Source organism: Trachypithecus francoisi, unplaced genomic scaffold (genome assembly GCF_009764315.1).
Source record: "Trachypithecus francoisi isolate TF-2019V2 unplaced genomic scaffold, Tfra_2.0 Lachesis_group13, whole genome shotgun sequence".
Taxonomy (NCBI): domain Eukaryota; kingdom Metazoa; phylum Chordata; class Mammalia; order Primates; family Cercopithecidae; genus Trachypithecus; species Trachypithecus francoisi.
Window position 1 is genome coordinate 70056422 of NW_022681458.1, and position 22643 is coordinate 70079064.

Consider the following 22643-nt stretch of genomic DNA (forward strand, 5'->3'; position numbering starts at 1 on the left):
GCAGAGCAGACATAAGAGAATGAGCCCATAGGTTCATGTAAAGTACACATATATTCTTGCAAATACATAGGACGTTTCTGGAATGCTATATTAAATGGAAGTAACTGTCTTATTTCTGGGGATGGGAGGGCTAGGGGGAGTTTCACTTTCACTTTTTGCCCTTCTGTACTACTTGCATAATTTTTAAAAATAGTCAAGACCTTTTCTAAATTATATGATGAATGAGGCCAAGAAAAACTATGATAAATATGTCTCTATGCTAACAGAAGCTAAAAATAAAAATCATCTTCTTACTTTTATCTCTCTAGCCTAATACACGTTTCTATATTAATACCACATCTTGGCAGGCATATTATGTGCTGCTTCTACACAATGGGGATTAAACTTTATAGTGAAAAAAAATTACAGGTGAGCAGATGTACAAGTCTGATTTATGGAGGCAGACAAAAACGTGTATAAACATTGAATAAATAGAAGGCTGATACACTTATATTTCACCCACAAGCCTTTGTAGTGGACCTCTATTGGTCTGGCCTGGCCAAAATCCCTCCCCTCTTTGTCTAGAAACAACAGAAGTACCGTCATCTGACTCCACAGGATCCTGGAGGGGTGGTCTATCATGCTGCCCCAAATCTCCCTCTGTCAAAGAGATGGGGCCACACACTGGCTAGCCCACTGGAGCACCCCATTCTCCAAGCCACGGTTATTAGTTGAGGAATAGGCAAGTGTCCTAAGCTGGACCAATCTGAATCTTCCCTAAGATCTGACACATGAGCACTAAAAGGGAAATGTTGTCTCTCTTCCTCTAGGATCTTGAGCTATATAGATCATGAAGGCTTGAATAAAGCCAGGCAGAGGTAAACAGAGTTGAAAAACGGAGGGTGAGAGATAGAGCTGATAACATCACCTGAATTCCTGACGCAGCCACGTTTGAAGCCATAATCACCCACCTGGATTTCTCATTTGTATGAGTCAATAAATTCCCCTTTGTAGCTTAAGCTGAATTTTGCTGATTTTCTTTCCCTTGCAACCTAAAGGGTCCTAGCTAATTAACACCACAATTTTCTCACTGGAGGTTTAAAAACCCATTCCATGATTGTGAATACCAGCCACATTTAAGACCCAAAATTAAAGTTTATATTTTAATATTCCAAATATTAGTTTAAAGTAGGATATCCTATTTGTTCTTCAGGAAAAGGAGGCATAAGGAATTTATTATATGGAATTTCCCCCAAGGTCATATAATTCATCTGAAGCCAAGTCCAGAATGAAAATAATTTCCTAGACCTTTTCTTCTAAAAAATAAATGCTTTATTCTATGTCAAAGTAAAGTCAAAAGCTATCTGCAAAATCTGCTAGGGGAAGGAAAAGGGAGATGAACCTGTACTGATGATGTCTTAGTCCAACAGAGCAAGGATCAAAACAAATCAACTTCAAATTCCTCAAATTTCCAACCAGCTGAGCTTTATCAAACTAACTTTGATGAGTTCTTGTCCAGAAAGAACATAAAAATTAGCCAGGCACGATGGCTTGTGCCTGTAGCCCCAGCTACTTGGGAGGCTGAGGGAAGAGGATCATTAGAGCCCAGGAGGTCGAGGCTGCAGTAAGCCATGACTATGCCACTGCACTCCAACCTGGCTGACAGAATGAGACCCTATAGAAAAAAGAAAGATTCTCAGCAACTGTGTGTCTATTCTACATAACATGTCTAGAATCCAAGTGTTTTTAACTATACTTATCTTCTAGACAATTAGATAAATGACTCTAAAGCTCTCATAATGTTTGTCTAAAGCATTATTTCATACTGTAAGTGAAAGCCCTCATAAAGAGAATTCACAGACTTACAACTCAATAGTAGAAAAACAAATAACCTAATTTAAAAATGGGCAAAGGACCTGAACAGGCATTTCTCCAAAGAAGACATAAAAATGGCCAACAGATACATGGGAGGATGCTCAACATCACCAGTCATCAGGGAAATGCAAGTTAAAATCACCATGAGATACTGTCTCACTCCTGTTAGAATGGCTATTATGAAAAATTCAAGGCCAAGTGAGGTGGCTAACGACTATAATCCCAGCACTTTGGGAGACTGAGGCAGGTGGATCACTTGAGGCCAGGAGTTCAAGGCCAGCCTGTCCTATATGGCGAAACTTCATCTCTACCAAAAATAGAAAAATTAGCCAGGCGTGGTGGCGCATGCCTGTAATCCCAGCTACTCAGGAGGCTGAGGCAGAAGAATTGCTTGAACCTGTGAGGTGGAGGGTGGAGTGAGCTGAGATTGTGCCACTGCACTCCAGCCTGGGTGACAGAGTAAGGCCCTGTCTCAAAAAAAAAAAAAGTCAAGAGATAAAAAATTCTGGCAAGGGTGTGGAGAAAAGGGAACCTTAGTACACTGATGGTAGAGATGTAGATCAGTACAGCCATTATGGAAAACAGTATGGAGGTTCCCAAAAAAATTAGAAATAGAACTATCATCTGACCCTGCATTCCCTCTTTTGGATATATACCCAAAGGAGATGAAATCACCACCACATAAAGATATCTGCACTCCTACATTCATTGCAGCATCATTCACAATAGCCAAAATATGGAAACAACCTTAGCATCCACTGACTGATGAATAGATAAAGAAAATGTGGTATGTATATATAACAGAATATTATTCAGCCTTTAAAAAGGAGGTCCTGCCATTTGTCACAACATGGATGGACCTGGAGGACCTTATGCTAAGTAAAGCCAGACACAGAAAGAAAAATATTGCATGCTCTCACTTATATGTAGAATCTGGGAAAAAAAAAAAAAAGTCAACTATACAGAGATAGAGAATAAAACAATGGCTACCATGCATGTTGGGTGGGATGGGGGCAAATGGGGAGATATAGGTCAAATGATACAAAGTAGCAGATACACTCACAGCCTATAATCTCAGCATTTTGGGAGGCAAAGGTGGGAGGACCACTTAAGCCCAGTAGTTCAAAACATAGCAAGACCCAATCTCTACAAAAAATACAAAAAGTAGCCATGTTTGGCAGCGCACATCTGTAGTCTCAGCTACTCAGGAGGCTAAGGTGGGAGGATCGCTTGAGCACAGAAGTCAAGGCTACAGTGAGCCATATTCACACTACTGCACTCCACCCTGAGCTACAGAGCAAGACCCTTTCTCCAAAAAAAAAAAAAAAAGAGTAGCAGATTTAGTGAATGAACAAGTCTAGAAATCCAAAGTACAACATGAGGATTATAGGTATTAAAATTGTATTGTATTAGACATTTTTGTCAAATAAGTAAATGTTAGCTATTGTCACCAAAAAAGTAACTATGTGAAATAATAGATATATTAATCTGCTTCATTATAGTAACTGTTTTACTATCTACAGGTATCCCATAACATCATGTTGTAAACCTCAGATATACACGATAATGTTTACTGAAAAAATAAAAATAAAATTTTAAAGAGTTAAAAAGAAAAACATTGAGTTAACAAAAAGTTCTGTTTTCTCAATGACAAATAGAATAAAAGTCTGATGAGTACCTAAGGCAAAAACTCAGTGTAAAATTAAACTCCTTGTAACAGAATGATAGACAAGAAAGGAAATTCTTAAAGGAATCCTTTCAGTGCAAATGGTAGAACTAGAAAGGGAAGATAAGAGCTCTATATGTGGAGTTGAGATTTCCTCTGCAGCTGGGCATTTGGCACAGCCAGTTTTCTAAGAAGCGTGTCACTATTCAGAAATTCTATAATCACAGCTAGCAATGGCCAATTCACCTTAAAAGTTGGCAATAAAGACGGGCCGGGCGCGGTGGCTCAAGCCTGTAATCCCAGCACTTTGGGAGGCCGAGACGGGTGGATCACGAGGTCAGGAGATCGAGACCATCCTGGCTAACACGGTGAAACCCCGTCTCTACTAAAAAATACAAAAAAAATAGCCGGGCGAGGTGGCGGGCGCCTGTAGTCCCAGCTATTCGGGAGGCTGAGGCAGGAGAATGGCGTAAACCTGGGAGGCGGAGCTTGCAGTGAGCGGAGATCCGGCCACTGCACTCCAGCCTGGGCAACAGAGCGAGACTCCATCTCAAAAAAAAAAAAAAAAAAAGTTGGCAATAAAGAAAAAATGTGCAATCAGATAATGGGTAACAAAAAAAATACAATATGGGCCAAGTGCGGTGGCTCACACCTGTAATCCCAGCACTTTCGGAGGCAGAGGCAGGAGGATTGCTGGAGCCCAGGAGTTTGAGACCAGCTTGGGCAACATGGTGAGAGCCCATCTCTACAAAAAATTTTAAAAATTAGCCAGGCATGGTGGCACATGCCTGTGATCCCAGCTACTCTGAAGCAGGAGGACTGCTTGAGCCCAGAAGGTCGAGGCTGCAGTGGGTTGTGTTCAGACCACTGCACTCCAGCCTGGGCATCAGAGCAAAACTGTCTCACACAAACAAAAAAATAAAATGTGAATCCTGTGCCACCTCATGTAGCTGAGCCATGATCCTGGGTGGGGCACCTAAGATCTCTGAGCCTCTGTTTCCTCACTTGTAAATGAAGAGCCTCTGTTTCCTCCTTTATAAATGCACAAGCAATACAGCTTGTAGTTTCTCACTCTGAGCCTAAGAGATTTACACCTTTTTTTTGTTTTTTTGAGACAGGGTCTTGCTCTGTCGCCCAGGTTGGAGTGCAGTGGCATGATCTCGGCTCACTGCAACCTCTGCCACCAGGTTCAAGTGATTCTCCTGCCTCAGACTCCTGAGTAGCTGGGATTACAGGCACCTGTCACTATGCCCGGCTAATTTTTGTATTTTTAGTACAGACAGGGTTTCACCATGTTAGCCAAGCTGGTCTCAAACTCCTGACCTGAGGTGATCCACCCACCTCGGCCTCTCAAAGTGCAGGGATTATAGGCGTGAGCCACCACGCCCAGCCGAGATTGACACATTGTAAAAGGTAGGGCAGAGAAGCCGAGCACAATGGCTCACGCCTGTAATCCCAACACTTTGGGAAGCTAAGACGGGTAAGATCACTTGAGGTCAGGAGTTGAAGACCAGCCTGGAGACCATGGCAAAACCCCGTCTCTACTAAAAATACAAAAATTAGCTGGGCGCGGTGGCACGTACCTGTAGTCCCAGCAACTCAGGAGGTTGAGACAGGAGAACCGCTTGAACCTGGGAGGCAGAGGTTGCAGTGAGCCGAGATCACACCACTGCACTCCAGCCTGGGAAACAGAGTGAGACTCCATCTCAAAAAAAAAAAAAAAAAAAAAAAAGTAGGGCAAAGGCCAGCACTAGAAGATGAAAACTGTAAGGAACTAAGGAACTAGATTTTTGACTTGCTTCTTTTAAGTGCAAAAAGTACGAATTCTTTCACAAAGATATTAAAGGAAGGCACAGAATCTATGGGGTCCTGGCATATTACAACCAGAGATTAATTGGTCATGTGCAAGAAGGATAAAAATAATTTGCAATCCGTAAGAAAAAGACCACTAAGCCAATAGAAATAGGAAAAGGATGTGAACCATCTGCTCATAGAATTCAAGTAGCTCTTTTTTCATGTGGAAAAGAATAAATTTTACTCAAAATTTAAAAGATGAAAATTACAATGAAATTCTACTTTTAAAGACTATTTGCTCACCTTGGCAAATGTTTTAAAAGTGCAATAAACCTAGTGTGAACAACGGGGGAAGTGGGGAGCGGTCACTGATGAGAGCATCAATAGGTACCACCTTTGGTGGTCAATTGGCAAAATGTATAAAATTTTAAATGCAAGTATTTTTCAAGGAGACAATTCCACTTCTAGGAATTTATTCTATAGACATGGTTGCACACGTACTCAAAGACATAGACACAGATGTTCACTGCAGAATTGTCTGTAACAGCAAAAGGCTGGAAACAACTGCCATATCCTTCCATCGTGGCCGATAGAATAATTACGGGGTGCTGGTATAACATAGAGAACACCAGGCAGCCATCTAAAAGAATGCCGTACATCCACACACGCTGATGTGAAATCATCTCCAAGATATATGATAAAGGGGGAGCTGAGGCGGGAGGGCAGATGACCCAATCTGGGGATGGGGACGCATTTGAAAGCAGATAGACATATACTTGTGTTCTGGAAGGAATCAAAAGAAAATATTAGCAGTGGCTGCCTGGTCTGAAAGGGGAAGAGGCTTCTGTACTGTTTGAATTTTCTTCCATGTGCACTTACTATTTTTTCCATTTTTAAAACTAGTTAATTAAAACACACACACACACACACACACACACACACACACACACGAAGAATACCCATTTAAACAAGGTGGAGGGGAGGGGGATTCGTGGTACTCTGAGCTCTGGTGTCACAAGGAAAGAAAGTCCACATCCCACCCAAGCACTGAGCAACAATGGAAAGTCAAACGCTGGAGGAGGAAGCAAGGCAAAAAAATATTTTTTAAATAAAATAAAAAACTTTATGCAGATTTAAAGAAAATGAAAGCAGCGCAACGAAGAAGGCATTGGAGTAGCACTTTCCACCAGCATATTGCTAGTCAGAATGAGTGCAGCCCGGCGCGAGCACCACCCGCTTCCGTGACCACGACTGGACCCCTCCCCAGCCCACTCTCCCCGGGGTGCGCTCGTTCGTGCCTTCCGAGCCTTCCGTGGGGGCGACCCAGGCCCGGGCGCCTAACTCCCGGCAGCGGGGCGGCGGTCCGCGCTTCCCCGAGGGTGGTGCAGGTCAGCCCCGTAGGCGGGCAAGGTCCTAGCCCCGGGACGTGCTATCGTGTATGCAGACTTCGCTGCGGTCTGGAAGAGTTCTCGGTGGGTCGCGGCCCCAAAGGCCCCAGGCACCGCTGCAGTTGCGTCCCGGGCTGAACGCGGCGGTGGCTGTCGCGCACTCCCAAGCCGCCCCGCCCCGCCCCGGCCCGCATTCCTAAGGCCACAGTGCGACCCAGCGGGCCGCGGGGAAACTGCGCCGGACCGCGGCCCGCCACCGCCCGAGCCCTCCTCACCCGCAGTCTTCCAGGCAGCCTCCTTCCTCCTTCCTAAATGGAGAGGGCTAATCTGTTTGCCAAGACAATGTTGCTAAACCTGACCCTTCCCTCACACTGTAGAAGAAAATGGACGTGCTGGAAAGTTCTGGTGGAGGGACTTGGAGGGATAAAATTCAGAATTCCAGACATCTGATAATTTATGAAGTCAAGGAAGGTTCGTTTCTACCTGAAGTATGACTCTAATGATTTAATAAAATCTATAGACACTAGGATTATAAGCAGGCTCGACCAAAACGCCACCTCCTTTGTGACGTTGGCCTCTGGCTAAGTGGAAATGTGCCCTGGCTCACTGGCGTGTCATTCCCTTTAACAGACCCTACAAGCTCCCTGAAGCAGAGATCCTGTCTTCCTCTTCTGTGTTAGGAACAGGCACCAAGACAGAAACCCTGCAGAAGTTAAGAACAGGAAAGAAAAAAAGAGGCAAAGTCACAATAGCAACACTTACTCGCCAATTTTATTTGTCATTTAAGAAGTTTATTGGGCTGGGCGCGGTGGCTCACGCCTGTAATCCCAGCACTTTGGGAGGCCGAGGTGAGTGGATCATCTGAGACCAGCCTGGCCAACATGGTGAAACCCCATCTCTACTAAAAATACAAAAATTAGCTGGGTGTGGTGGTGTGTGCCTGTAACTCCAGCTACTCAGGAGGCTGAGGCACAAGAATAATTTGAACCCAGGAGGCAGAGGGAGGTTGCAGTGAGCCGAGATGGCACCACTGCACTCCAGCCTGGGTGACGGAGTAAGACTGTCTCAAAAAAAAAGAAAAAAAAGGTTTATTGAACACCAAAGAGCCATATATTATGGTGAACCTTGATCCAGTAGACCAGCATTTTTCAATGGATGCCCTCTGCACGTCAGTTTCAGGCCATATTAATACCATGTAACTTGAACATCAGAGCACCCTGAATATATGGTGATCCCACGTGTTGCCAGAGAAAAGTTCCTAAAAAACAAAAGTTGGGGCTTTGGGAATTTTTTTAGCCAACTTGAAAACATAAATGTTTAGGATATATATAAGAGTTAAATGTCAGTGTATAGGATTGGATTTATTCATTTAGTTACACATAAAAACTTAAATCACATATGTGAAATAATACATTGATTTTGAAATAATGCGTTTTTTCCACTCTGACATGTTATAAAGCAATTTTATTTAAACTCTTACCTGAGTTTTTCAATATCTTAGTCAGAAGAAGAGACACATCTTAAGCCATATAACACAGTCATTTTTATTTACAGACAGTATTTTTTGAACCCATGTGTGAGCTATCACTGGACATTTAATAATAAGCCATAATTTGATAAATTCAGAGTTTTAAAAAATGTATCCTATAGGTATAGATTTGTGATCTCTTCAACATATTCACTAACTGTATTGCTTTTTTGTCATTGCTGATTTACACCAGCACCTAGTCAGTAGTCACATGGGGAGGTCAGGCCCTGCATCAATCAGTAAGGGTCTAGCTACAGAGAATAAGGGTCTAGCTCCTGGCTAATTTAAGCAAGACATTTGTAACAGGGTGTCATATAACTTCCAGAATCACTGGACTGGAGATAGTAGGGGAGGGTTTGGCAAGAAACAGACTCTAGACTGAGCTTCTAGTAATAATTCCAAAGTCACTTCAGAGAATTGGCCAGAGAACAAAAAGACCCAAGCCAAATCTGGCTCTGCTGCTATGGCGGCCCCATGTGAAATGATGCCACCTCTGCTACAATCAAGAAGCCGCCGGCCAAGCTTGCTGCTGCTGCATATCACCTCTGCTACCAATCACAAACAAAAATGAATGCCTCCTTCCAAAGGCAAGATTTATATAAGCAAGTGCATCTGAGTGTCAGAACCTAAAGTACATCCAAAATTCTCACTGCAAGAGGGTCTAGAAAAGATTGTTTTTAGCTTTCCAGATTCTTCAATATAAGAAGACAGATTATTTTTTATATATATAAAAAGTAGAGACTGGGTCTCACTATGTTGTCCAGGATGGTTTCAAACTCCTGACCTCAAGCAGTTCCTCCCACCTTGGCCTCCTAAAGTGCTGGGATAACAGGCATGAGCCATAGTGCCTGGCCTAAGACAAATGAAGAAAGTTAGACTACATGGTGAGTAAGGTAGTCCACAGCAACTGCCTCATACTCCCAAGAATAGTTACTAATTTTGAGCTAAATGTATTTTGCCCTTTTTTTTTTTAAACCAATTCCATCAGATTACTTTTATCATCAACTAAAACTAGTATTGATTGAAGTGTTTTCAGTATTGTGCTTTTTCCATACAACACCTTAGTCGTTTAAAGTAAGTAATCTAGAAAATGCCCTGAAATATGAGACCCTGGAAGCCCTTGAATATTAGGATACTCCATATTTTCTGAGAGAGAATTTGGAAGAAAAAAACCCTTGCCTCGTATTTGAGTATACACAGTAATTATTTCATGAAAAGTTTTTTTTTTTTTTTAATATCTTTATGGGCAAGTGTATCCGTTTTATAGGACTGCCTAACAAATTGCCGTAAAATGGATAGTTTAAAACAATAGAAATGTATTCCCTCAAAGTTCTGGAGGCCAGAATTCTGAAATCAAGGTATCAGTAGGGCTCATTTCCTTCTAGGGGCCTGGCCTTCCAGCTTCTGGTGGCTAATATTTTATGGCTTCCTTGGCTTGTGGCCACACCACTCCAACCTCAGCCTCTGCTTTATCATCTCTCTCTTCTGTGTCTGTCTTCTCCTCTTCTGTCTCAAATTTCCCCTGCCTTTCTCTTGTATGAACACTTTTCACTGGACTTAAAGCCGACTTGAATAACACAGGATGATCTCAAGATCCTTAACTTAATTACATACGCAAAGATTCTTTTACCAAATAAGGTAACAGTCACAGGTTCCAGGGATTTAACATAGTGTTCTGAAGGGACCACCATTCAACCCACTACAGCAAGGAAGTTTAGGAAATGCTGGGCTAAACAAATTAAATTGGTTTCTTTGCTGCAGAATTTTGCAAAACCTTTAACGTACTAAATGTGCATTGTGAATCTCCAAGAGTGAGATACAGTATACAGTGATTTTCAAATTTATTCAACCATGAAATCCTATTTGCAGAAGCAATATTCCACAGAACACACTCTGGCATAGACTTATAATTTACCTGCTGGGCAAGTCCTCAGAAAGAATGTCAATAAGTATCAGAGAAGCCAAAAATAAGTGACTAAACAGTCGAAGGTTCTCAAGGATTTGGCAAGAGTAACTATTCTAAGCCATAACCATGCAACTCTACTAAAGGTCATCACAGCTGTAAAGTCATAACATGAAATGAAATATTTATGTCCAGTTACTAAACTGCTTCCTGTATTTGTCCATTTTCAAGCTGCTGATAAAGACATACCCAAGACTGGAAAGAAAAAGAGGTTTGATAGGACTTACAGTTCCACATGGCTGGGAAGGCCTCAGAATCATGGTGGGAGGTGAAAGGCACTTCTTACATGGCAGTGGCAAGAGAAAAATGAGGAAGAAGCAAAAGCAGAAACCCCTGATATACCCATCAGATTTCATGAGACTTATTCACTATCATGAGAATAGCATCAGGAAGACTGGCCCCCATGATTAAATTACCTCCCCCTGGGTCCTTCTCACAACACATGGGAATTCTGGAAGATACAATTCAAGTTGAGATTTGGGTGGGGACACAGCCAAACCATATCATTCCACCACTGGCCCCTCCAAATCTCATATTCTCACATTTTAAAAACAATCATGCCTTCCCAACAGTCGCCCAAAGTCTTAATTCATTTCAGCATTAACGCAAAAGTCCACAGTCCAAAGTCTCATCTGAGACAAGGCAAGTCCCTTCCGCCTATGAGCCTGTAAAATCAAAAGCAAGCTAGTTACTTCCTAGATACAATGGGGGTACAGGTATTGGGTAAATACAGCTGTTCCAAATAGGAGAAATTAGCCAAAACAAAGGGGTTACAGGGCTTATGCAAGTCTGAAATTCAGTGGGGTAGTCAAATTTTAAAGCTTCAAAATGATCTCCTTTAACTCCAGGTCTCACATCCAGGTCACGCTGATGCAAGAGGTGGGTTCCCATGGTCTTGGGCAGCTCCACCCCTGTGACTTTGCAGGATACAGCCTTCCTCCCAACTGCTTTCATGGGCTGGCATTGAGTGTCTGCAGCTTTTTCAGGTACACGGTGCAAGCTGTCTGCGGATCTACTATTCTGGGTTCTGGAGGATGGTGGCCCTCTTCTCACAGCTCCACTAGGCAGTGCCCCAGTAGGGACTCTGTGTGGGGGCTCCAACCTACACAATTCCCTTCTACACTGCCCTAGCAGAGTTTCTCCATGAGGGCCTAACCCCTGCAGCAAACTTTTGCCTGGACATCCAGGCATTTCCATACACCTTCTGAAATCTAGGTGGAGGTTCCCAAAACTCAATTCTTGACTTCTGTGCACCCACAAACTCAACATCACATGGAAGCTACCAAGGCTTGGGGCTTCCACTCTCTGAAGTCACAGCCCGAGCTCTGCATTGGCCTCTTTCAGCCACAGCTAGAGCAGCAGGACACAGGGCACCAAGTCCCTAGGCTGCACACAGCACCAGGACCCTGGGCCCAGCCTATAAAACCATTTTTTTTTCCTCCTGGGCCTCCAGACCTGTGATGGGAGGGGCTGCCATGAAGGTCTAGGACATAGCCTGGAGATATTTTCCCCATGGTCTTGGGGATTAACATTAGGCTCCTTGCTACTTGTGCAAATTTCTGCAGCCAGCTTGAATTTCTCCCCAGAAAATGGGTATTTCTTTTCTATCATATAGTCAGGCTGCAAATTTTCCAAACTTTTATGCTCTGCTTCCCTTATAAAACTGAATGTCTTTAATAGTACCCAACTCAACTCTTGAATGCTTTGCTGCTTAGAAATTTCTTCACGCCGGGCACGGTGGCTCAAGCCTGTAATCCCAGCACTTTGGGAGGCCGAGACGGGCGGATCACGAGGTCAGGAGATCGAGACCATCCTGGCTAATACGGTGAAACCCCGTCTCTACTAAAAAATACAAAAAAACTAGCCGGGCGTTGAGGCGGGCGCCTGTAGTCCCAGCTACTTGGGAGGCTGAGGCAGGAGAATGGCGTAAAACCCGGGAGGCGGAGCTTGTAGTGAGCTGAGATCCGGCCACTGCACTCCAGCCTGGGCGACAGAGCGAGACTCCGTCTCAGAAAAAAACAAAAAAAAACAACAATAACAAAAAAAAGAAATTTCTTCAGATACCCTAAATCATCTTTCTCAAGTTCAAAGTTCCACAAATCTCCAGGGCAGGGGCAAAATGCTGCCAGCCTCTTTGCTGAAACATAACAAAAGTCACCTTTACTCCAGTTCCCAACAAGTTCCTCATCCCCATCTGAGAATACCTCAGCCTGGACCTTATTGTCCATATTGCTATCAGCATTTTGGGCAAAGACATTCAACAAGTCTCTAGGAAGTTCCAAACTTTCCAACATTTTCCTTTTTCTGAGCCTTCCAAACTGTTCCAACCTTTGCCTGTTACCCAGTTCCAAAGTCGCTTCCACATTTTCAGGTATCTTTTCAGCAACGCCCCACTCTACTGGTACTAATTTACTGTATTATTCTACTTTCACATTCCTGATAAAGATATCTGGGACTGGGAAGAAAAAGAGGTTTAATTGGACTTATAGTTCCACATGACTGGGGAAGCCTCAGAATCATGGCAGGAGGTGAAAGGCACTTCTTACATGGTGGTGGCAAGAGAAGCAAAAACAGAAACCCCTGATATGCCCATCAGATCTCGTGAGACTTATTCACTATCACGAGAATAGCATGGGAAAGATCTGGCTTCATGATTAAATTACCTCCCCTTGGGTCCCTCCCACAACACATGGGAATTCTGGGAGATACAATTCAAGTGGAGATTGGGGTGGGGACACAACCAAACCATATTACCTCACATCAGGTTCTATTCTGGTTCAGGATAAAGTACAAACTCCCAATCCTTTACAATCCTTTACCTCAATCTTCTCACCCATTCCTATCCTACATTTATCCTTGCTCCAGCCAAACTCACATACACATTGAATTTCCTACTGCCATTCCATGAAATATGCCTTCTCCCTACAACTCCCCTATTAATAGCTGAGGTTCATTTCAGTGGATACCTCCTAAATAAAACCTGCTTTGTCACCCCAGCCAGAATTTGCATTTGGCAGAGGATGCTTGTGAAGTATCTTGTTTTAGAGTTCTTTGCATGTAGATATTATTTTTATCACTGGTCAGCAAGCACCAGCAAATAAGGATCATGACTTAGATCTCTTTATAGCCTTCAAGTGATCTAGGACACTGATTTTCATAGAATAAATGCTCAAAAGAAATGTGTTAATTGACTAAAAATGAAAATTAATTTTGGGGACCAAGCGCAGTGGCTCATGGCTGTAATCCCAGCACTTTGGGAGACTGAGGTGGGCAGATCACCTGAGGCCAGGAGTTCCAGACCAGCCTGGCCAACATGGCAAAACCCTGTCTCTACTAAAAATACAAAAATTAGCCTGGCAACATGGTGATGTGCACCTGTAATCCCAGCTACCCTCGGGAGGTTGAGGCAGGAGAATCACTTGAACCCAGTGGGAGGAGGCTGCAGTGAGCCAAGATTGCACCATTGCACTCCAGCCTGGGCAACAAGGGCAAAACTCCGTCTCAAAAAAGAAAAGAAAATCTTGAGAACTATGTATGCAGATGTAAAAGTGCCATCTAAGACTCCTCTCCTCCAGGTTTCCCAGATGAGAGTGGACTGGGCTATTCAAGGTTGGAGATGTATCCAATTAGTAGTGATGAATGGCAAACTCAGAATGGTGATGGCATTGAGAACCTGGGGTAGGCAGAGTCAGTCATGTGTTCTCTATCTTAATGATTTAAAACATCACCAAAAGAATTGAAAACAGGTTGAATCAGCCTTCTATATCTATGTATACAGAACCCTTGGATACAGAGGGCCAACCACACTATGCCATTTTATTTAAAAGACTTGAACATATGTAGATTTTGGTATCTGCAGGGAGTGTAGAATTTGGTATCCATGGGGGTTCTAGAACCATCTCCCACAGATATGATATCAAGTGTTCAAATACACATATACACATGTACATGCATGTTCATAGCAGCGCAGCACTATTCACCATAGCCAAAAAATGAAAACAACCCAAATGCCCATCAACAGATGAATGGATAAACAAATTGTGGTATATACATAAAATAGAATATTATGCAGCCATAAAAATGAATGAGGTACCAATCATGCTACAAAGTGGATGAACTTCAAAAATACTACACCAAATGAAAGAAGCCAGACACAAAAAGTCACATATTTTATGATTTCATTTATATGAAATATCTAGAATAAATAAATCCAGAACACAGATTGGTGGTTGCTGCTGATGGCAGTGGTGGGCCATCTGGAGTGGCCCCTGCCATCACGCTGGCTGTGGTAGAGGGATCAGGCTCAGGTGGTAGCAGCGGGAGCAGCAGTGGCAGTGGTGGGACCCCTGTGCCCTGCGTCCCCTGTGTCCCACGTCCCTGAAGCAGCCAACTGCACCACCTCCACTCTCACATGGCCAGGCCAGACATGTTCCCAGGCCAGACCCTCCACTGCTCCAGAACCTGGCCCCGCATCACTGCTGCAGGGAGGATGTGGGGAGGAGGCAGACAGTACCCAGAGCCCACCCCTGGGGCCCCCTTGGAGCCCGCCACCCTGGGAGCCACTGCAATGCGGCCAGGCTGAGTTGCCCACCAGCAGGGGAGCAGCACAGTCTGGCACACAGGGGTGAGGAGAGAGGGGCCCCAAGGCAGAGCTGGACCCAGGGCAGTGCTGCACCCCATGGAGCGGGCAAGAGCAGGCAGGAGTCCCACCCTCCCACACGTGGCTGTGGCCACCCAGGTTGTGGCTGTGGACCCAGACATCTGTGCACTTTCAGGGGGCCCAGAAAGGCCTCCCTTTCCCCCACAGTCTCAGAGGTGTCCAGTCCCACTGCCTGGCCTCTCCCCACTGTGGGCACCCACCCGGATCACAGAGTGGAGTAGAGGCCAAGCTAGGCACTATTGCAGCCTGGCCAGGTGTGTATATGTGCAGGGCAGTGCTGACACACCAGCCCCCTGCCACCTCAGCCCCGTCCAGACTTTGGGCACTGACAGGCACAGGAGGGAGGCCAAGGGGGAGCTGAGGACAGCCCAGCACCAGACTGCAGGTGCCCCTTGGCATAAACAGCCTGTGCTCCATGAATAGTGGCAGGAGGCAAGCAGGCTCCTGGGAGGAAAGGACCTGGTCCCCAGTAAAGCCCCACCTTCAAATCAGGGAAGACCTGAAGCCTGGGGGCTGTCAGCCAGTCCCATGGACCTGAGGGGGAACTTGTGACGTTTTTCCCTGGGCCTGCCCATGGCTGCTCATGGACCAATCAGCATGCACTTCCTCCCCTCTGAGGCCCATAAAAACCCCCAGACTCAGACAGACTCAAGCAGAAGATGGAGAGAGGAGGGAGAGAGGAAGGAGAGATGACACGGAGACAACAGAAAGTAATGGAACAACCAGCTGTGGAGAGAAACTACCCTTTCTGCTAAGACTGAAGAGAGGATGGGACACCCTGGCTACGGAGAGGAGCTGCCCAGGAGAGGAGCTTCCTACTGCGAGTCTCCTCTGAGCTGTTCTATTGCTCAATAAAGCTCCTCTTCTCCTTGCTCACCCTCCACTTGTCTGCATACCTTGTTCTTCCTGGACACAGGACAAAAACCCAGGATCCACTGAATGGTGAGGCTAAAAGAGCTGTAATACAAACAGGACTGAAACACCTGCATTGCTCACCACATTGTGGGGAGCAAGGAGGAGAGAAGAGAGGAGAGAAGAGCTGCAGCCCTCAGTTGGGGGGCCAGACCTGGGAGCTCCCCAAGCCAGGGCTGTGACTCCCCTTTTTGGGCCCTGCAGTTCTGGAGTCTCCAAGCCTCAGGGCACCACTGTGTTCCCCAGTGCCAGCTATGAAAGTTGCTTGTGGTGCACTTGGTCCAGCTGTAGCCTCACAGTGAGCTGGCACCTGTGCCGACACCTGTCCCACTGCAGCAGCCAGCCTGCCTGACTGTGCACAGTGGCCAAATCCCATGCTTGCTCACTCACACACCTCTCACCACTCTGCTCCAGTCTCTTTGGAGGCATGGGATCCAGGCCAGTAACGCAAGCTGAGCACAGCCTGCTGAACACAGCCTGCCAGGACGAGTGAGATTATTAGGCCCAAGCAAAACTCGGGCAAAGGTGCCACTGGCCACAGAGATTTCCAGCCAGAAAAGCAACACCTCCCATCCCACACACACCAAGGATCCCACAACCCCGGGAGGAAGGGGACATGTGAAGCAACTGCTTAATGAGTATGAGGTTTCCTTTTGGAGTGATGAAAATATTTTGGAATTAGATAGAGTTGGTGGTTGCACGTTTTGCTAAATGTCACTGAATTGTTCACTTTAAAGTTGTTAATTTTGTTGTGTGAAGTTCACTTCAGTCTTTAAAAAACAGTACAGCAATATGAGCAAACCTGGTATTAAAGTGTAATAAGCGAAGCCCAGAACTTGTTACAGAATAATTTTAAAAATATATCACTCATTGTATAGCCTGAGAAAGAAGGCTATACAATCCTGAGAAAGAAGAACAAAGCTGAAGGCACCATGCTTCCTGATTTCAAAATATATTATGAAGCTACAGTAATCAAAACAGTATGGTAATGGCATAAAGACAGACATATACTCAATGGCACAAAAAAGAGAACCCAGAAATAAATCCACATACATCAGTCACTTGATCTTCAATAAGGGTGCCAAGAATACACAATGGGGAAAGGATAGTCTCTTCAACAAATGGTGTGGGGAAAATTGGATATCCACAGACAAAAAAATGAAATTGGACCTTTATATCATACATAAAAATCAACTCAAAATGGCTTAAATACTTAAATTTAAGACCTGAAACTATAAAACTATAAAACTCCCAGAAGAAAACATGGGGAAAAACTTCATGACATTGGTGTTAGCAAAGATTTTATGAATATATATAAAATATTTATATTCATTAGATTATATTCATATGAATTATATGAATATAATATAACGAATATAAATATTTTATGAATATACCCCAAAAGCACAGGTAACAAAACCAAAAATAAACAAGTGGGATTACATTGCCTAAAAAGCTCCTGCATTGCAAAGAAAAAAAAAATCAATGGAGTGAAAAGACAACCTATGCAATGGTAAATAACATTTGCAAGCAATATTACTGATAAGGGGTTAACCTTCAAAGTATATAAGGAACCCCTACAACTCAATAACACAAAAATTAATAACCCAATTTAAAAATAGGCTAAGAACTTGAATAGACATTTCTCCAAAGAAGACATACAAATGACCAACAGACATATGAAAAAATGCTCATTTTCACTGAGGACTGGGGTGCATGAGTAAGATCATGAGTAGATAATGGGGACCAGATTTGAGCTGGGATGAGGCCAGTGTCTAGGTCACCAAATAATCAAGGAAATGCAAATCAAAACCATAATGAGCTATCACGTCACACCTATCAGAATGGCCATTATAAAAAAACAAAACAAAACATAACAAAACACCAAAAAAACAAAAAGACAACTGTTGGCAAGGGTGTGGAGAAATTGGAATCCTTGAACACTGCTTGTGAAAATGAAAAATGATGTAGCCACTGCTGAGGTGGGAGGATCACTTGAGCCCAGGAGCTCGAGGCTAGCCTGGACAATATAGCAAGAACCCATCTCTAAATAAATAAATAAAATGGTGCAGCCACTATGGAAAACAGTATAGAGGTTTCTCAAAAATCTAGAAATAGAACTACCAGATGATCCAGCAATCCATTTCTGGGTATACATCTGAAAAAAAATGAGATCAGAATCTCAAAGACATATTAGCACTCTTATGTTCATTACAGAGCTAGTCACAATAACCAACAACCAAACCACCTTAATGTTCATCAACAGATGAATGGATAAAGAAAATGTGGTATATATGAGCAATGTGATACTACTCAGCTTCAAAAAAGAGAAGAATTCTGCAATGTGTGACAACTGGATGAACTTTGTCATTATGCTAAGTGAAATAAGCCAGACACAGAAAGAAAAATATTGCATGATTCCAGTTAGATGAGATAACCTAAAATAGTCAAATTCGTAAGATAAAAGACTAGAATGGTGGTTACCAGGGGCTGTAGGGAAGGGGAAATGGGGACGTGTTAATCAATAGGCAAAAAGTTCAGTTAAGTAAGATGAACAAGCTCTGGAGATCTACTGTACTACATTGTACCTATAACTAACAATAATGTGTTGCACATTTCTTAAACGTGTGTTAAGAGGAGAGACCTCATGTTAAAAGTTCTTACAACAAGAAAATTTTATATATATATATATGTTATTATAATAACTATTATTTTATCTATGATAAAGGTCATAAAAGCTAAGAACGATATCTGAGACTAGTCTGCAGCTATTATTTTAAGCATTATCTATTAAAAACTTTCACCAAAAAACTTTTACAAAAGCAACAACAAAACTAAATGCACTCTTGTAAACTGACCTCAATATGCCAGTGTGGGCCTCCACTTCAGGCTTCAAAAGCAAAGTGCACTAGGATGTCAGCTCCATGAGAGCATAGCCCTTCCTTGTCTGTCTTGTTCCCCATATAACTTCAGTGCCCTCAGACAGTGCCTGGTGCACAGCAATAACTGTTTATTGAGCTTCCCTGAGAGATCTGGATGCTGTAACCCAGGAGACAAGCAGTTACCACAGTCAGAGTAAGGTCCTTGGGTTTCAGGCACACAGGCTGAGGTGAAAGAGACAGGGGAAGCAGTGGCCTGCATGAGCTGAGACTTTCACACTACCACCTCTGAGAGGCACCACTCCATCAGCTTCCATCAAATAGATGCTACAGGACTTGGCAGAAGAGAGGTCCCAAAGGAAGACACACAGTTGAGCCTTCCCTGTGTCTGTCTGTCCTGGGCATACCTCTTTCCTGACCACAGGGAGCTACACACCTGTTCATCCTCTTGCCATACGCTTATTTATGGGCTCTTTAGCCATCTCTAGCTACAAGCTCTGCTTCCCTCCACAATCACCAAATTTGGCAACTGGCCTTTGGACTGGTTCCTCAAGCCACACCCAGCTCCGATTTCAGGAGAACCCCTTTGACTTAGTGACCTAGACAGTGGCCTCACCCAGCTCAAATCTGGCCCCATTACTCCATTCCTGTCTTTCTCACGGGCCCTCAGCCCTCAGATACCCCTCGCCTGGAGTAATCACACCAAAAGGTATGCACATCACTCAGTCCCCATCCACTTGTGCCACAGAGCAAAACAAAATAATATTCAGCCTCATTATCAAACAGGCACAAGTCAGAAATGTAATATTAGGTAAAGAGCCAGAATGGAGTGTGAGGTCACACAGTTTGAATCTAGCTGAATGGGTGACAGATAATGAATGATCTTTCTGTTCTGCAGACAGGCATCCTGCTCCCTGTTTTCTTCTTCTACATTCCCCTCTATTCCCTCTCTCAGTCATCCCTAAATCTCTTATCTCCTGCTCTCCTTTCAATATGTCTCCCAGTGTCTTCCATACCTCTTTCTTCTGTCTATTTCTCTTTTATCCTTATCTAATGAGTATAGAAAGCTGATTATAATAAGTAGTGTAAATATTTCTTATGTATGACACTTTTTTCATCCAATTTGGAATTATAAGGAGAGCATCTGTCAGAATTGAAAGGACGGAGTTTCTACAAAATTCATGTTTCCATACTCCAGTTAAACACTCCTCGAATGTTTAACTCCTGAATCATGGTGTCTATTATGGGTTGGATTTTATCCCCTCAAGAAATATGTTGAAATCCTGACCCCAGTACCTGTGAAAGTGACATTACTTGGAAATAGGGTCTGTGCAGGTGTAATCATGCTTGTCAATGAGTTCATAATGGAATAGGCTGAGTCCTTAATATAATATGACCGGTATCCTCATAAGAGAGGAGAAACAAAGGGACACAGACACACAGGAAGAAGGTAGCCATGTGACAATGGCAGCAGAGATTGGAGTGATGCATTTCCAAGCCAGAGAATGCCAAGCATTGCCAGGAAACACCAGAAACTAGAAGGGGCAAGGAAGGATTCTCCACTGCAGGTTATAGAGGGTTGCCAACACCTTGATTTTGGACTCTAGCCTCCAGAACTGTGAGATAATAAAATTCTATTATTTTAAGCCACCCGATTTGTGGCATTTTGTCACAGCAGCCCTAAGAAAGTGTCCCTCAGACATTTCTTTTCTTTTTCTTTTTTTTTTTTTTTTTTCGAGATGGAGTCTTGCTCTTGTCACCCAGGCTGGAGTGCAATGGCACAATCTCAGCTCACTGCAACCTCTGCCTCCTGGGTTCAAGCGATTCTCCTGCCTCACCCTGAGTAGCTGGGATTACAGGCACTCCCCACCATGCCCGGCTAATTTTTGTATTTTTAGTAGAGATGGGGTTTCGCCATGTTGGCCAGGCTGGTCTCGAACTCCTGACTTTGTGATCTGCCCGCCTCGGCATCCCAGAGTGCTGGGATTACAGGTGTAAGCCAGCATGCCTGGCCCCTCAGACACTAAAAAAAAAAAAAAATTCTTGGGGCTTCTTTGAGAATTCTTATTACTGACCTTGGTTATTCATTCCTAATTTATCTAATTCTGAGATCAGAGAAGCTGACTATTCATATATCTCAGAAAAAAAAAGTAACTAAAATTTGTCGTTAAGTTGATTTTATTTTAATGTGAATGTGCCCCAGTAGCAATGTACTAGCCCCTGAGCCATGGTTTATAAATGTCAGTCCCCCTAAGAATCCTTTGATGAAATCCTCATTCCAGGTCTGAAATGGAAAAAAAGTGAGCCTGGGACATTTTGTTGGACCAAAAAGCAACGAAGTGCTCAAAGACCAACCAAGACGTGTCAAAAGATTACAGGAACCAGCTTGAAAGAGCTCCTGCTACACAAACTTGGAAGAACTGGAGCAGCAAATAGAATAAAAGAACAATGAGGCCGGTCGCGGTGGTTCAAGCCTGTAATCCCAGCACTTTGGGAGGCGGAGACGGGCGGATCACGAGGTCAGGAGATCGAGACCATCCTGGCTAATACGGTGAAACCCCGTCTCTACTAAAAATACAAAAACTAGCCGGGCGAGGTGGCGGGCGCCTGTAGTCCCAGCTACTCGGGGGGCTGAGGCAGGAGAATGGCGGAAACCCGGGAGGCGGAGCTTGCAGTGAGCTGAGATCTGGCCACTGCACTCCAGTCCGGGCGACAGAGCGAGACTCCGCCTCAAAAAAAAAAAAAAAAAAAAAAAAAAAGAATAATGATAGTAATGGATGATAACACAATGAATTGCCTAAAAAAAATCCACAGTCCATGGTGATACTCAAAAGAAAGAGGGAGAAAGAGAGATCTTACAGAAATGTCAACTAATAAATGTGAAAGGAATGATAGTATTAGAAAATGATCATTTTGAGATCACATTTCACATCACATCAAAGCTGTGGAATTTCCTCTCTTCTAGGGGGAGCCTTGTGAAGATAAAGATGATTTAAGCTGGTGGAAGCCATGGATGTGGAACCCACGGATATGGAGTGCCAACTGTATAAATAACTATTTTACCAAGTTTCCTATGAAGATGAACAAGGGAACTGACTTGTCAAAGCAACACCAATGAGTAGAGGCAGAACTGGAATCAGAATCCAAGACCTCTCTTGCACCACCCAGCACATGAGGGCTCTCTCCATGGGCATACTCCTCCCTATCTCCTACTGACCTGCCCTGTGCTGTGGGTAATAGATGAATTGCAGTGGTCCTCACCTTTTTTGGCACCAGGGACCGGTTTCATGGAAGACAATTTTTTCACAGATCAAGGGAGAACAGAGAGTGGCGGGGATGGTTTCAGGATGACTTAAGTACATTACATTTATCATTAGATTCTCATAAGGACTGTGCAACCTGAGCATGATGATTGGGTGATCACATGCATGTGTGAGATCTGCCACCCTTGAACCTTGTTATGACGTTAGCACATTACTCATCTGACCTGAAAAAAAAGAGGAGTGCGCAACCTGGATCCCTCGCATGCGCAGTTCACAATAGGGTTTGCACTCTATGAGAATCTAATGCCACTGCTGATTTAACAGGAGGCAGAGCTCAGGCGGTAATGCTTGCTTGCCCACCACTCAAGCAGCCTGCTTGAGTGCAGCCCAGTTCCTAACAGGCCACAGACCAGTACCGTGGGGACCTCAGGTCTAGTGGACTCCAAGAAGGACATTGGAAGAAGGAAATGGAGGAACGAACAGACTTCAGAATAGTATCAACAAGCCATGGAGTTAGATAATGTGAAAGTCCACTGGTGAGTCTAAGGGATCTCCCTAGATGTATTTCGGAGTAACCGAATGATTATAAGGAAAGCTGTAAACTGGCAAATTGGACTGAGAAAAATCTGCCAAAATGCAGAAATAGGATAGTATAAATCCAAGTGCAAACAGAAGGGCACAGATCATTCTGGAATGTAGGTTCCTGGTTTCAAGTATTCCATCAAGCTTTGTTTCC

The 22643-nt window shown here is 43.8% G+C and overlaps 1 pseudogene; it reads left to right on the forward strand.

The window, feature by feature from the left end:
* Positions 1 to 22021: 22021 nt before the first annotated feature.
* LOC117095543 lies at positions 22022 to 22132 on the forward strand (annotated as a pseudogene).
* The last annotated feature ends 511 nt before the right edge of the window (positions 22133 to 22643 follow it).